General features: G+C 36.0%; 1 protein-coding gene across 1 annotated transcript in view; it reads left to right on the forward strand.

The window, feature by feature from the left end:
- Positions 1 to 13,355, forward strand: part of ARHGAP15 (Rho GTPase activating protein 15) — a 98,539-nt gene that overhangs the window by 35,987 nt on the left and 49,197 nt on the right. The window lies entirely within an intron of this gene.

Here is a 13,355-nt window from a genome sequence, read left to right on the forward strand (position 1 = left end):
TGGAGAGAAGCGATGAATTTGTTTCTGCAGAAGTAATACATCTGAATATATTGTAATATGCATAAAAATCTGTTAACACAGTTATTTATACAAAAAGTGTAGCTGCCTTACCTTTGATTTAATTTACATACTTTATTTGCCTTCTGACAAGTTCTTCCCTTGCCTTTTTTTATTTATGTGCCAAAAATATGTCTTTTCAGATAAGTCAACTAAAACTTTAATGTATTGTATATTTTAAAACTACATAAAATGTTTTATGCATTCGCTAGTTTTTTCCCACAAGCATTTGTTAAAGGTGATGCTATATCAAGATTAGACATGTTTTACCACTGATAACAGCATAATGACATTGTATTTCTTAAATATTATGAGCAAATAGATGTGCTCTATTTTAAAGCCTATGCTGACATTTAGGTTGAATTATCAAGCATTAAAAAGAAAAGAAAAGAAAAAGAATCTTTATTACTCGAAGGTTAAAACTTTGGCAGCTTTCTTTTCTTAAGTATAAGAATTCAGACCCACACCCTGAGAAAGAATGTGATGCATTTGCTCTAAGTATGTGAAACATGTGAGCAACATAATTATTTTTCCATTCAAATGTGGAAAACAATAAAAGTTTCCCATATGTACATCATAGGCCGCAACTCATATCACTCAGCACTGAAGCAATAAGCAATAGAGTGTTGATACAAAGATCTCCAACTCTGGAAATATCTGCTTAACCCTTACTGGTCTTTTTCTGCACTTTGCTACTGTAAACATGGATTGAATTTACATAAGCCACCATTCATATTCTTGTGAGTTCATAATATAAATAATGCAGAAAATCTCATTCACTTCCCTAAATTATGCTAGTCATTACGGATGATTCATGTAAGTATTAATCTCTTGGATGTGGCAGAAAACTAGGGAGGAGAAACTACCTATCATATCATTTGCAGTTAAGAACCTGCTGCGTATCTCTAAGCTTTACTCAAAATGCTTGTGGTAATTGGGTGTGCATCTTTTCACTCTCCTACAATACAAGTGGCAATATGGTCTTCTCTGCCATTTCCTTGTACTAGAAGATGAGATTTCAGGAAATATGCTGAAGTAACAACATGCCTGGGGCCAGGAGCTTGTCTCCCTGTGTAGCACTCACATGCAGGCCTAAAGGAATGTGTACACCATTGGAAACACCTATAGAACTGTTTGTTGTAGCAGCATTGTGTGATGAGGCAAATGGCTGGGCAAGCAAAAGCTTAAGAATCGGTCTACTAAGAAGATTTTAGGGTAAATTTCATTAGCATCTCTGAAGGCCAGGCTTGAAACTGCTGGTTGTCTGTTAGCTTGTCAAATCTTGGGTTGCCTATATGTTTGGTGAAAAATTCACCAAGGCATAGATCATTTATAGGTTTCTGTACATTTCCTTCACTTCAACTTTCTCGCTCACCTGTTTCACATATTTGATCTTCCTTTCCACCTTCCAGAAAAAAAAAAAGAGCCGAAGGAAAATTGTTGGATTTAAGTAGTTAGACTTTGTATAAATCCAGGTTGGAGCCCCAATCTTACTGCTTATGTCTGTGACCACACTTGGGTAGTATTCTCTGGGATTTGGCATGCTGTGACCAATAGAAGAATTTGGCTGTTGACACCAGTGATGCAATTTATCTCTGGATGATGTTGCAAGTTCTTCGTAGGCTTAGTGTTTGTGCACGCACTTAGTGCTCTTCTTTTCCTGAGGGAGGGGAGTCTTGGCGGGAGCAGGCACTGCTGCGTGATGGCAGGGCTCCAAAGGACGTGGGGCAGAGGGTGCGAGAAGCAGCAAGGCACAGCAGGGAGCAAACAGATAGTCGGGCATTTCTCTGCAAAGCTCAGAAAAGTGGAGAAACACTCATGCTAGAAAATATATTGCAGTCATTAGTCACAGATATTAGGAGTTGGACGTTTATACCTGGTGTTCATTAATAGTTGATAGATATATATATAATACATTGCAGGATAATTATATTTAAAATGCATTAAAATGTGCTCTTTATTTTTGACAATGGTGACATAAAAACATTGACTTTACTATTAGCAAATATAAACTGTATACTCTTTAAAATCAGTCTTTAATCTCCATTGTGCAATATTTTTGTAGTATTCACCATCCTGCCATGTATGAGACTGTCCATTGGCTCAGAAGTACACCAGCTTCTAATTAGAAAGAATGTGAAAGTGGGGATTATTATTAAACAACGAAAAAAACATTCATGCTGTTATAAATACTACTGTGAAGAATCCTATGCGTAAGATACTTCACGGTTTGTTTTTTCAGTTGCTAACAGAAAAAGTTCAGAACATTATAACAAAAGGCTTTCAGGACAGGCAAGTTCATACATTCTATGTTATTATAAAGACAAGACAGAATTTTTCAGGTAGATAATAGTACTTTTAAATGTTTACATCGTAAGTATCTTAAGCGATGAACACTTTATTTAAGTCTTAAGCTGAGAAGCAGTATAAAAATGCTGATTATAATTTTTATTGAAGCCTATTCCTAATATTTTCTTATATTTTCTTGCGTCACTGTGTTCAGCTTTGGTTTTGAAAGTCCTAAAGTTTGTTTGTGAGAGCTCTTAACACAATTTTATGGATTATATGGTATTCTTCACTATGAAGTTTTAAAAGATACAAAAGAAAAAACCTTGCTGAAATGTAGAAGTTATTTTTGCAGTAACGTATGTCATGATTTTTAAACATTCAGGCCTTTAAACTTTTTTTTTTTATAGTGTATGTTCTTGCCAATCCCAGCACAGTTCTACAAAGTAAAATATTTGGCAGTGAATTCATATTAACAGATGGAACAAGAAATTAACACGTTTTTGCTTCGCTAATTCACAGTTCTTTTAATACGCTAATTCTAAATCACCTGTTCTGACTTCGACAGGCTACAGACACCTGTTTGGGGTAATATTCCACAGCTAATTATTACATGAGAAACTCAGTTTCCAACAAAAGGGTTTCTGTGTGAAATTGTCATAGTTAACAAATTAGTAATACCAACTTCATACAAAAATAGCTTGCAGTTTTAATTTACATGTACTTAACCTTCCCTGAAGAGCTCGAAGCAGTGGGATTACAGGGGAGCAGCCTCTCCCCCAGCACACCGGCGAGCTGGTGCCTCCATCCATTTTCCACCAAGGTTGTGTCTCTCAGTCCTGGATGAGTCCTGGTCCTTGTGGCCATGTCAGTGCTTGCTCTGTGATATCAGACTGAGCAGCAAAGTGCTGCTCACAGAAAACCAGAGTGCAAGTGGTTTCTTCTAGACAGATAGGAGTTCTTTTTAGCTCACTGGGGTTGGTGCAAGTTAGTCTGAGTAAGAGAAAAGTCTTCTGAAATGCTACTCCTGCTGCAACATAAAGATGTTACAGTGCTGCTTCACTTTGTGTTGTTGTTGTTTACTTCTCTACATCAGCTCTAGCATTTTAGTGCTGAGCTTCATTGTAGAGTGCAGTGTTTTAATTTAATCCTCTATCATTGAATATGTGAACTTTTTTTTTGAGTGTGTTGATGCCCATCTAAAAAAAATACATCTTATTGTTGCCTTTTTAGAAGTTTATTACTAGTCTGTCATAATGAATAGTGTTCATGTGGGAAAGGAAGTGAGTAGAAGTGTGGCTATTTCAATGCTCTTCTCTGCTCTTTCATTCTTGATATTAAAGTGGTGTCAAAGCCTTCGCCCTCTGTCCCTTTTCTGCACCTATGTAGAGGGCAAGTAGAAGTCTATAGCAGTAACAGCTTTATGAGAATGGTGAAAGAAAATGAGGGGATGAACAAGATTTTAGTGCAATAAGAAAATAAGAAATGTAGAAGGATAAGAATACGCTGTACAAAAGTGTGTCTTAGTTCAAACTGCAGTGGTTAACAAAGCAGCATTGATACTGTTATGATCTCTGGATGCTCTTTCATCACTCTTAAATCTTAAAACACAAAAAAAGTCTTAAGTCTGTTGCTCATCTTCCTTTGAACCTTTCTTAGTTCATCTTTAGTTGTTTTAGCAGGAGCTCATTGATTGTAATGATGTTTTGTTGCTTAACTGTAAGGCATAAATGCCTCAGTGAATCTTTTTTCCTTTATTCTCTCTACTTTGAGTCTTCCTTTCTTTGTACTGTCTTACATCTGCTTCTGCTTTGCTTTTTAAAATGTTCATCTACCTTGTCAAGGTGTGAAAGAAATATCACAACCTTAACAAAGTAGTACCGCTATGATAAGCTTAATGGAAGTAAATGCAGTTTGTGAGAAAATTATGAAAATGGCACACTTAAGTTTGCTCCCTTCAGGGAGTTGAGACAACGAGAGAAACAGGAATGTTTATTTATCTGATGATTGATAGGCCAGATAATACTAAGTGATCCTAGAGAAACACTGTACAGTTTTACAAGTTATACAAGTGAGATTATGCAAGTACCTGTAATAAAGGGAATTTAAGAGGTCCATGATGACTCTGTCTACTGTATCAAATTACTGGATTAGTTTTTGTTCTTTAGAAAACTGATTAAACTGAAGCTATCTACTACTTGGCACCTGGATGTAGGCACAGATTATGAGCATGTAACTTCTCTAATTGGAGTTAATAATTTTATATTTAAATAATTTCACAGGAATATACTTCAGTACAAATGCTTCATACTATCTGAAAGAACTCTTAGTGATGGTTATAGACGTGTCAAAAGTTTTATATTTCTTTATAAAAATCTTCCACCATTTGTTAGGTGGAATGTGGAAAAACAATCATGCAATTTCCTTTCTGCTTTCTGTACAACAAAAATTATTCTAAATACTATATTCTTCTGTGAATTATAATATACCCCAGTAATTTTTAAGTGAAGCATAAGAAAACCATTTCTGCCACCAATACTACACTTAGGGGCTGCGGAAGATTGGTAAGGGCTGGCACATGTACTGGAGGAGCTTTTTGTTCTTTGACTATATTTGCATGAATAGTATAATATTGCTAATGTCTGTGTCCTTAAATGACTCTTACTTAGTGTATGACAGTAATTTTCAGTTGCAATTTCTGCATGCTGCTTTGTAAGACTTTGTTATTGCTTTAATCAGTTTCATTACACCTCGGTGTCTAGATCCTCTCCTTGTCAAAATATCATAGTAAAGCATTAACCATGGGAAGATGATATGAATCTTAAGGCAGTAAGATCTGGCATTGATGCTGAAGGGTTTCTGCTCTTCTACAGTATAGTTGCACATTCCTATCTTTTTCTTTTGGTTATTTATGCCTGACCTAAGCAGAACTCAGTCTAGTTAAAGCCGTGTAAGGGAATTTGCCTCTTCAGTTAACAATGGATTTAGTAAGAAACATAATTAGGACATTTTGTCTATTTCTGCTGATCTTACCCTAGAAATTGATTGAACATGAACTGGGGAAAAATATGTGCCACAGAACAGCGCCACTGGAAAAATGACTTTGCCCACTGCGGCTGGGAAAGAGCTACCAAACAGGTTGTTATACACAGTGATTGATCCTCTCTCCTTTGATGGTTACAAGATAGATAAGGGAAATAGTCAAGTCTGGAAGAAGCTTTTTTGTGCTCATATTAACTGGAGGATTTTCAGCAGATGTCTTAATAGTTGGAAATCAGCAATAGTATGTGGATTTATTTGTATGCCATCTGAACCATTTGACTTGCCAGATGCATGTTGTTTAATAGCCTTTTGTACATCATTTTCAGAAGATAGTTCAGTAAGATTTTCTTTTATTGTGTCAAATAGCCCATTTTGTAGATAGCATTTCCTATTGTTAGAATGTGTTGAAGAGACTAATCGGGTGTAGTCATTGCATAGAAAAGAGAATATGCAAAATGCTAGCCTGTGCGTTGAGAGGCACAATAGAAACTTGTGATGAAGTCATCCTTTATATCTTTTGTGAACATCACACATTTTTCTGCTTTTTAGATATCTCTGTTGGCAGTGATCTTTTCCTTAGGTACTTAAAAGTCGCTTTATTCCTTTGCTGTTTAGATTGTTTCAGTCATTTCTATCTTACTGTCAATATTATCATACACTAACATGGTTTAAATTATTTGCAGACTTTTTAGTGCTGTACCTTAACATGAAGATAGTTTCATCTTTCTGTTATTCTTATATTAAAGTTTACCTGCAGAGATAAATGAAGTCTTAGTTCTTATGTTGACTGACATCATATTATACCTGCTAATCCCTTTATGTCTTGGTGACTGTGAAGTACATGAACACGTTGATTAAAAACAAAGAACAAGTTTATTCTATTGATTTTTACTTTGATCACCCCTCACTACTTCAGTGATGTGCATAAATACCTCTGGTCATTTGGTTGTATGTGTGTTTAAAATCTGTACAAACTAATGGTTATTCATTCAAAAATATTCATTGATTTCAGTAGCAATTCCTATTGTGATGTATTGTATTCTGAGAATGACAATAGCAGAAATACATAATGGCAAGGAAGAGAGCTTGAAAGTTATCAAATTAGGCTCACTTTAGGGTTTCATAAAAATTTTGGTGATTGATTCATGACTATTTTTTTATGCACAGCTATTAATCGGAGTGTATAAGAGTGGCCTAATAAAGATCAACAAGGTCATCCATGTTTTTTGAAAAGCTCTTATAGATGGAGATGTAAATCACACACACAAAAAAATCCTCAAGGCAAACTGTTATCGGACTGAAGATAACTGTCTTATTCCGCCAGTCATTGGAGAAAACTGCTGTCTTCCAGTGACAAAAGTCCCAGTTGAATCTAGATGCAGGAATGTGTAGGACGTACATTCAGCAACTCCAGCCACCAGATGGTAGACTCTGCTTACTGGTTAAGTCAGCTCTAGTGTCTGGTCACCAGTTGGCAGAAACAGCAGTAGACAAATTACATCACCTTAGAATCACAAAGCACAGCATCTCTCTTGTATTTTGATTCAAGTATACTCCTTCTTTCAAATTTCTGTTAAAATACAGAAAATACCAAGTCCATGTCAATATTACGCAGCATCTATAAATATTCTCAGATGTAGGCTGAGAAGGAAAGTATATTTTTATTAGGCTGTTTATTATGTGAGTGGAATTAGCAAGAGACAGTTGGTGTAGAAAATTAATGAACTAGAGTTTCATGGCTGGAATTTACTCCAACCTGCCTTATGTTACCAGTAAAATTTGTTTGGGGAACCTCAACATACTCTTTAGGAGACATTTGCCCATTTTGCCAAATGATCACACAACTGAGCACATTCTAATACCATTCTCTGCTATATTTTATTTTTTTCTCTCTCATTGTGTAGAAACAAAATATAGTGGTAGAATACAAATGTTTGCATTTATAGAGAACATTTTCATCAAAGCTATGAATCATTTGCATATGTTGGGTATATATATGCTTCATGGTCATACCCAATATTTGAAAAGAGTCAACTAGTACTAATTGGACAAAAGATTTTTTGCCTAGTATGTAAGAGACCACTGAAAGCTTTGGGCTCTGCAAAGAGAATGAAAACATCAGAAATACTTTCAACCGATTATGCTTAGTCCAGTCATTAATTAAATGAGTTTACGTTACTACTTTTAACTAAAGAGATCCTCCATTACTGAAAGCAAACCAAACATATGTATTTGACTCTCCGTGTCAGAGAAATTGCATACAATCTCCTAACAGTGTAACAAAGGAATGGAAGGATCATCCCCCATAATGCATATATCTATTCCATCTGAAAATCAAATCTTTAAAGTTGGAGCTGCTGTAGATTTGATTTTACATTCTCCAAGGTGGGAGGTTTGATATTCAGGCTTTCACTGTCATCCTCAGTGCTATGAGAGTTGGTGTTGTGAGACTCTTATTTCCTTCTACCCTACCTGAAAGAAGTGTAGCTGTGAACCACTGCCTGACATTGCTAGTGGGTTTTAGGATGTCTCACATACCAATTGCCAGCAAACTGATCCAAGTCCCATTTAAATGAATGGAGATTTTCTATTGGTTTTGGTAGGTTTTAGTTCTTGCCTCATTTTCTGCAATGCCAAGAGCCCTAGTGCCTTCACTTGTAATGCATTGCAGTGAGACTTCCCAATGGGCTCCTGCTGGACCTTTGAAGGTGGAAAACGGAGAATGATTTGATGGTACAAAATCAGAAACAAATTATTATTTTCTAATAGTGGATGGACCACCTCTAGCTTCCCACTGTCATCTGCATCTAGTTGCAAAAGAGGATTTGTCACAGCTTTGGTACCTATATTTGCCCATTGATATTACTTTGTGCATTATGAAACAATATGCTCTTCTCTACCTTCATTTCTCCCTTGCGCTGAGGCAGATGACGTGATGCACTGAACTTTCTATAGTGAAATGCTTAACAGAAGTATTTCAGTTTTCTTGGAAGAGAGGATATAGATATTGATTAATTATTATAATTGTCTGAGTATAATTGCATTTAACAGATTTGGTGGAAGGCAGACTCCTTCTATTCCATTGTGCCTAATTCAGCCCTTTGCCATTCTGTCTTCCAGTTAATTGAACAAATGAGTTATTTCCCAGAACCAAAATCTGGAAGTGCCAACCATAGATCTCTGGAGTAGGGCCTTGTCTCAGAGGAATAATGTACCAAGAACCACCTAATCTTTGACATGAAAAATTCAGCTGGACATCTCATTAGAAAGTGCCCGTTATAACCTGTAGTACTTTCCTCTTAAGTCAGACTACTGCCTTGTAATAAGTCGCTTTTAATGTTTCTTATTCCAACTATTCCAGGAAGAGTTATTCAGAGCTGTACAAAATCAAACGACTGATTTATACAAAGCTAATTGAAAATTCTGAGAGTTATTAAAAAATCTGTTCTGGATTTTGTTAAGATTTTTGTCAAAAACTTATTTTTCAGCTCTAAGGATATGAATCAGAATATTTAAAACTTAAGTTAGAATCAACAGTTGGTGCATTGAGCAAAGTATAGAGAGAATTATGTGGTCACCGCAGATTGCTTTGTCCCAAGACTAATCAAGGAACAACAACAACAACAAAAAAACAACAAACAAAATAGTTTTAAATGTTTCAGCTGATGTTCTGGAGATGGCAGAAAGTCCTTTCTGCTATCGCTGCCTTTCTTCAAATATCTAAGCCTTCTCAGTTATTTCTATAAATATGTGTGTATATATACATACACATTGGTGTGTTCATATATATACGTTGATGCATACAACTAGAGTCACAATAGCGGATGATGTGTTTGGGCACAATATGAGAAGTCCCTCTTTCAAATCTCTTTTAATGCATTTTTACACCTAGTGGCAATCTCTGCTGCTTAATATTATAAAATTCTAATATTTTTCAAAGCACAGCAAGCAGATATTTGATTGCTGATTTGCAGAGTACCTTCATGTATCACAGAACCCTGAAAGACTATTAGGAGAGTTTGTCTTTGGTATATGATTCACCCATATAGATGATTCCTTAGAGTAAATTTGATGCTAGCCAAAACATTTATGTTTTTAAAAACCACAACTGCACCAAAGTATGAGGGTGAATGAGAAGGCATAGCAAACTGAAGAAACACAACAAACATAAATAAAAAATGACTTGTTTATTTGAGATCTGTTTCCCATTTTCTTTTGTAATTCCAGCTACGTATGTCTAAAATCAATTTGTAAATGAACGTGACTGTTTCCATTCTCCTTTTAAAGTATGCACCAATACATTGTATAAACATGAGTTTTTTAAGCCATTTAGTGCTCCACCGAAGTAACAGGGCATTAGGTTCTCATTCATTCATCTGAAAACAATTAGGAGAAAATGCCACTTATCTTAAACAGTATTTGTCAGATTTTCTTCATCAAACTTGGTAAATACATATCTTCTGACATTTTGATGTATAATCATCAGTGTAGGGTAAACCTAAGTGACTAGGCTTTGGCCCGTGAATAGCTTTTGTTGCTGTCTGACATTAAAATGTTGTGTTGCTTTTTTTTTTAAAGATATAATGAATATTCAAAACAAGAGTTATTCTCTGTTGTATTCACAGTGGGTCAAGTGTCGTAAGATAAAGAGAATACTTAGTATGCAATCTAGAGGTTGTATAAATGTTTCTGAATTGAATATTTCACATGGTATATGCTCTGGAACTTCTGCTGAAGAAAAGTGTAAATTAAGTAGTGTCAATTTTCATTTGAATGGATAACTAGTTAAAATGAAAATATTGTAATTGTCTTTGAGGATTCCTTGCATTCATAGATAGTGGAAGGCAATCACACTTTTTTTCCCTGAAAACAACTTTTGAAGTTACACCCTACAGAATTACAAGTGTTCCATCCCAAATCTTTGTGCAGCAAAGTCCAGTCATCAGTAAAACACAGTGCTACCACTTGAAGACATGCAATCTGTCACTTAAGTGATGATGCTGCATGGAGATGATTAGGATTGCTGTCTTTTCAAAATATTTTGTCACAGTCAAAATTTAGGATAACTTGCTACCGTCCTGTTCGTTGCAGAGGAGTTTAAGTAGATGATCTTCAAGTGGCTCTTCCAGCAGAAATGATTCTATGATCTCTACAGTGACTTACTTTATTCTTTGGAAAACATCTAGATGTCCCACAGTGATTTTGGTATCTTGCAAGTATTTTATATAGTCATAGATTCCTGATAAAATCATTAATCTGTCATTTGCTTAGACTGTGGAAATGTGGATCTACGTTATGATTATATTTTAAAGCTATTTGTAACCTTCAATAAATACTATAATATTCTAAGTTACAAGCAGATCCAGGTAATTGGAAACTAAGTGGATATAAATTACTTGATTCAGTTTCTTTTTCTGTAGATGAAAGAAATATTTCTGAAAGTAAAAGAAATGGAGGGGGAGTAGTGTGAACAGCAGGAGTTGTAGCTATAGCTGGCTACAGAACTTTTGTTGCTTTTTGAGGGGTACAGAGAAGTTGTTTGTTTTAATAATTGTTTGCAATATAGTGGAGCAGTTAGTTGGACAGTGGCTATTCTAATATTCCTTTTCCCTCAGTTTTCTTCCTGGAGGGCTGGGAGGGAAGTTTCCATTTGCAGCTAAGACTGAGGAATCTTTCTGGGCATACAGCAACAAGTAAGTTTGTCAGCTCCAGAGAGCATCAGCTGTACCAAGTGTATGCAGAAGGAGTATAGTATGCATGTGCAAGAGATTTTGTGCACCTGTAAGATGCAAAAAAGTTGTTTCTTGCTCAGAATAATCAGTCTATGTAGACACGTTGCACTCAAAGAATTCTTGTGACTCCCGAGTCGTCAAATTGCCTACAGGAAAGGGACTTTTAGGTGTCACCTAAAGGGATAAAGAAATGCTTGCTGATGGAATGTAAACTGTGGGCTAAAGGTTGAAATAGAGCATCTATTGATTTTCCACTCCATCCCTAAGCTAGCTGAACCATACAGATCACGAGATATGCATAGTACTTGAAGATCCTTTTGGTCCTGTGTGCAGTCAGGAGTTGCACTCTATGACCCTTGTGGGTCCTTTCCAACTCAGGGTTTCCTATGATTCAATGAACTCCTGTACTTTAGGTGTGGCATTGCAACCCTCTCCCCAATGTTGCCCTCCTGCTGGCTCTTGCCCCGTGCTCATAGAGAACACTGCTGCAAACAGTAGGAAACAAGCAGAAGTGTTACGTTGAGGACAATCACCCAGAATAACAGAACAGTGAAGGTTTAGAGAGCTGTTTTTGTGATTTAACCCATGTTGTCTATATCATTGCAAATCTGTGTGAGGTCGATGGCTCTAAGAACGGTTACTCAAGTTTTTTATTATTTTCTATACATATATATGTGTGTATGTATGTATATATATACAACAACATATATATATAAATATATAACATAAGTAAACATAGCTCTTCTGGGAAAAGTTATGCATGGATGAGGGTAGTAATGAACAGAAGTTTCAAAGGCCTGATCTCACTTTCCCAACTCATTTGAAATAGGCAGAAAACTCAACAGCATCTTTGTTTTAATAAAGACTGTAATAATAATGAGAGCTCCAGATTTTCTAAGAAAAAATACGGAGGTAAATGTAGTATCTGGAGACTGACCTCAGGTCTAAATTTTGATTCTAATGTTAATCATTATGAGACATAGCTTCACACCTCATAAATCCAGCCAGCCTGTTTCTACTATCCAGTGTAATATTTAAATAAAGAGCAGTTTCACAAAGGCATGCATCACTATAGATTCCCTTTTTGCACTTTTTCAAATTATGTTGCTGCTTTATACAAACCACCTTTCATAAGCTGTCTGCCAGAGAGCTCTAAAAATAATAGCACAGACGCTTGCAACAACAAATTGGCTACCTCACTTTCAGTGAATCGAATGTTCAAATGAAAAGGTTTTTGCTTCCAAGTATTTGCGGCATACCTTGAATATGTTACCAGGCTCAGATGTAGTGGTTATAAAAATAAAATAAAATGGAAGATAAAGAGGTTGCTTACATTCGTTGTGATTTCTGTTTTTTTTAAATAAGATGTATTGAAAAGAAGGACAAAAAGGGATAGTTTGACATGGTTAGTTATAGAGTTATAGTTTTATGAAAGTATGACTTTGTATTTTCTGCATCATATGTGTGGATGCATACCTTTATGTATGTGTACTTGGGTTGTCTACCTTACATTTGAAGGGCTTGTGCATCCAGTATTCAACAGGAAGCAAAAATAGGTGTGAAAAGGGGCTCATCCATCCATGTATCTAGGTAAGAACAGTATTACTACCCAGCTTCTCAGCTGCAGTTTGTCCAGTAAGGTCAGGGTAGCACTGTGTTTCTATGAATTGCAGGCAGTACCAGCAACTTTCTTTACTTTATGGCTGAAAAGGAATGGTTTCTGTGTTGCCATATTTGCTAGACTTGAGTAAATTTTGGGGAAGTTCAGATATGTGAGGAAAGTATGTGTTCTGTATTACTGGGGCCCTATTTGTGTGAACAAGTTGTTCTAAGACAGTGACAGTGTTTATGAATATTCCCACAAATGCAAATGTTGCACACGCTCCGCTGTACTTAAAACAAAATAAAAGATGAGTACATCTTTGTAATACCATTTTGTTTTGTCCATACCTATGGAAACATCAGAGTACCTGTAGTTTTTTTACCCGTGGCTGCTTCATCCCGCTATCAAATGCCGTCTAGTGGGACATGATGACATCCTTATGCATTCATGAGATCATTTTTCATAATCTATTCACGTATGGTGCTTGCAAGCCACACAGCCTGCTTTCCTCTGGGAACCAGAAAAGAGCAGCTGAGAACTGAGCACAACTATACAAGCTTTTTTAAACATCCGTTTCTAAAACTGAGTTGTTATAGTTTCCCTCAAACTTCCTGGGACAAGTTCTTCCCGCTCTT

The sequence above is a fragment of the Meleagris gallopavo genome, chromosome 7, assembly GCF_000146605.3.
Source record: "Meleagris gallopavo isolate NT-WF06-2002-E0010 breed Aviagen turkey brand Nicholas breeding stock chromosome 7, Turkey_5.1, whole genome shotgun sequence".
NCBI classification, from domain to species: Eukaryota; Metazoa; Chordata; class Aves; order Galliformes; family Phasianidae; genus Meleagris; species Meleagris gallopavo.